The following is a 4,325-nucleotide window of genomic DNA, read 5'->3' as shown; positions in this document are numbered from 1 at the left end:
CAATGAGGAAACCTTTCAAGCCACTAGTGAACAGGACATTGATCTGAACACAGACTCGGAGACAAAAGACTGTGACACAAGTGTCAGACATGCTACACCAACAGGTTCACCAGAGCACACCGTTGTTACAGACCAACCAAAGACAACTGGTGAACACTCTGAAACACTCTCATATCAAAGCAGGTCTGGCAGACAAGTTATACCACCTATTAGATACGGAGTGTAGGTCGAATCTATGCATATACTGAACATGATTGTACTGTTTAAGCTGTGATCCTATTCATGACATTTGAGATAATCTGCACTTAAAGGGAAACATTTACAATTCAATTCAATTCAATTCAAACTTTATTCCAGACACACAGGGGTCCATAGAGTACATACAAATGATCAACATCACACAACAAATTAAACAAAAAAAAATAAAAAATCATACATAGAGGCTGACTCTCCAGTGTTTACGCAGCCTGGATGAGTACCGGAGACAGCTCTTCCCAGGATTGACTATATCTTCAATAATACTGTTCCGAGACTCATCCAGGGGAGACATGAATCCATACGTAGAGTGCCTTAATAGAGCCTCACGTGTGTGGATTCCACAAGTTACAAACAAGTGACTGGCACTATGCCATCTAGGGACCTTAAGTAGTATCCTCAGGGCATCATTGTAGGCCACTTTAAGCCTCCGCATGCTAGCTTTTTGTAACAAGAAAGCTGTACACATGGGAGTGCAGAATGCTTCAAAAAGTGCACACTTGGACAGGACCTGAACACATACTGAACCTGCAAAGCAACATATTAGCGTGGGCATAAAGTTTGCGGCACTGCCTAGAGATATCTCTATCATCATGGAGATTGTCAGTGAAAATGTGGCCAAGGTACTTCATTTCCTGGCACGCAGATAGACGACTGTCACTTAAGTGGAAGGCTGGGAAGGCCAATTTCTTGTCCTCATGGCTTCTCACTATCATGACACTATCTTTTTGCATTATAAATTATGTCATGATCATTGCCATCATTTCAGCACATTTTCAATAGCTGCTGTAACCCTCCACTGTATGGACTCCAGGTCATCAGCGTACATAAGGTGATTTATGATAGAGTTAGCTATAAGACAGCCCGTATTGCACTCATTTAATTCACTAGATAGAGTAGATCATCCATGTAAACATTGAATAAAACAGGATACAAAATCCCCCCTTGACGAACATTTTACAAACATTTTACAGCATGTAAAATGTTTTGGTTTGTGTTATTTTTAGTTTTGTACACTTTTGTCGTTGTCACGCCTCATCAATACATTACACCTCATATTTGCAAAACTGTTACTTTTCAGGATTCAAAAGCATTAAAAGTAGCAATTAATAGCGATTAGTCTATTTGATTCATCGAAAACAAATGGAACAAATGGAACCATTTGTACACTCTCTGAGTTATGGGGGACCAAAGTTTGAGAATCACTGCATTAAAGAAGTGTGTGTGTGTGTGTGTGTGTGTGTGTGTGTGTGTGTGTGTGTGTGTGTGTGTGTGTGTGTGTGTGTGTGTGCGTGTGCGTGTGTGGGTGTGTGTATTTGTGTGTGCATGCATGCGTGCGTGTGTGCGTGTATGGGATGATTAATCACTTTTCAGAAGCTTCACTCAACCACCTGTGATCAAGAGTTTTAATGGGAGTCAGGGAGTATTTATGTTGCCACTCAAGAGTCATTTTGTCAAAAGTAATGGGCTTTTCTCCACTAAGTCACCCAATCAATTGCACCTGGGGGGCTTTCATCTGTCGAGTGGGCTTGTGATGTATTGTCTAATTTTACCCCCCCCTTTTTTTCTTTTAATGATCCAGGCAGTCAATACCACAGTGCCCTCCAATTAAAACTTACTGGAATGGAAGAAATGACCACGGGTGTGATGAGCTTTAGTTTAGTTTAGCTGGCCTCTATTCTAGGAATCTTATTGCATGTTTTAAAACTGAACTTTGGCATGATGTAAATCAGAATAGTGTTGATCGATCATCTTTAGCTGTTGTTTCTGTGCTCTGTTGTGCATCTGCTATTTTTTAATCCTTTAAAAAATGTATCAAAAACATTTGGAAAATTTGATTTTTTTAACATGGCACAAAACAATTGCAGATGGGAGTCCATATCGAAATAAATATCAATTTGGGGGTCCTTGACTAAATCAATTTGCTGATTTGTATGGCAGGAGATTTTAACCACTTGAACTCTAGCATCCAAATATTTTTTTGGGGGGGGAACATTTGCCCCCTCAAAAAAAAATCGATCTACAAGCTCACAACATGCCCCATTGTGACACGTTGTAAGCTTGTAGATCGGCTATTTTTTTAGAAGAGATTTGGTGTACTAAAAAAAACGGTCCGATTCCAGAGTGTGCAGCCTGTTTTTATGCTGTTTTGGACAATATTTGTTTTGGGTTAATTGATTTCCAATAATAAATATACTAATTGCAAATAATAAATAATAAACTTGCATAAATCAAGCATATTTTTCCACTCCCATGTTAATAAGGGTATAAAAGACTTGACAAATACCTCTCTACGGTGCATTGCAAACAGATAAAAAATGGATAACGATAACGTTGTATTTTTTATTAAGGATGTAGAATTTGCCTCTGTGCTGATATAGCAGGCTGAATTAAAAACAAGGATTCACAACATTTTGTATAGTCGTATACTATATGGCCATAATGATGTGTGGTATAGAGAGTCCACAGAATCCCAAGGCACACCAGTGTGCCTCAGCACAGCGTTTCTGAACCCCTGCATGGAGTACAATTTGGTGCTTCTCGGCAGGCTGGCTGTGGTCTTCTGGGACTGAAGCATACAAAGTCCCACAGATCTCAGCCGGGGTCCAGCAGATACAGCGAGAGGCTCGTTCAGCCTCCACATAAACCTTGCATCTCCCAGTGGTGTAAAGTAACTAAGTACATGTACTCAAGTACCGTACTTCAAGTTCAATTTTGAGGTGTTTTTACTTCACTGGAGTATTTCCAATTTTCAATACTTTTACTTCTACTCATCATCATCTCAGAGGCAAATGTTGTACTTTTATTCCACTACAATTATTTGAAAACTAGTTACTAGTTACTTTGTAGATTTTGATTATTATTACGAAACCACTTCAGCCCTATAAACTTTGGCAATTTGAAAATAGCCGATCTACAAGCTCACAGCGTGTCGCTTTGTGGCGCATTGAGCTTGTAGATCTGCTATTTTCCAAGTATTTGTATACATTTGAAAACATGTGAAATATGACAGTCACATTCTACATAATGAGCACTTTTACTTTTGGTACTTTAAATATATTTTGATGCCAATACTTTTGTACTTTTACTCAAGTCATTTTGAATACCGGAATTTTACTTGTAACAGATTATTTCTACATTACAGTATTGATAGAAAAATGTAGTACTTTTCCCACCACTGCACCACATCTCTGCTAGCGCATTGGTTCTCAAAGTGGGGTCCGGGGACCCCCAGGGGTACTTGGGGAGGTTCCAGGGGGTCCCCAGCAAAATGTGATAATATAGCATCACAATAATTTTAACCACTTTAACCTTTTATACTTTGGCTATTCAAAAATAGCAGATCTACAAGCTCATAGCACGGCACCGAGTGCCGCGCTATGAGCTTGTATATCTGCTATTTTTGATAAAACGTGAACATTTGTGCAAACCTTTGAATATAGATTTTTTTAAAGCGAACATTTGTGTTCTCAAATCTTTGCTACTAGGGGTCACTGGAACAACATATTTTGAGATGGGGGTCCGTGGCCAAATACATATCATTTTGGGGGTCCTTGACATGAAAGAGTTTGAGAACCACTGTGCTAGCGGTATAAATCAGCACCATATGTTAGCTCCAGTCTAAGATGGCTGAAACTGTATACAGAATGTCAACAAGCTCACTGTCTTAAAACATGTTGCTGGAGTAATGGAAGTGCTGTAGGAAAGGAAGGAACAGTTGCTTGGAAAATGTCCCCCCGCGGGGGGGAGAGTTTCAACTTTCGGGGGGCCAGTCTGCGTCTGGTCAGCCCCCGGGACGGGAGGCCCCTGGGTATATCAGGTGGGAGGTTTCAGGGGTCAAGTTGAATTGGGGGCCCAGAGGAGCATCTGATACACCCCACGCGCACAAACACATTTGTATTACTACTGTGTACTTGTGAGGAAAACCCACTTTTTAGGACAGTGGTTAAATAAATAAATGCCTTTTTTTCTTCTTTTCTTTAGCCATTTTTGATCTTAAAGGAGTAGTTCACCCAAAACATTACTTATTTTCTATCAATTACACTCCCCGTGAAGCCTTGAATTCATGG

The sequence above is a fragment of the Gymnoscopelus microlampas genome, assembly GCF_963454915.1.
Source record: "Gymnoscopelus microlampas genome assembly, chromosome: 18".
NCBI lineage: Eukaryota > Metazoa > Chordata > Actinopteri > Myctophiformes > Myctophidae > Gymnoscopelus > Gymnoscopelus microlampas.
This window is presented reverse-complemented; position numbering follows the sequence as displayed.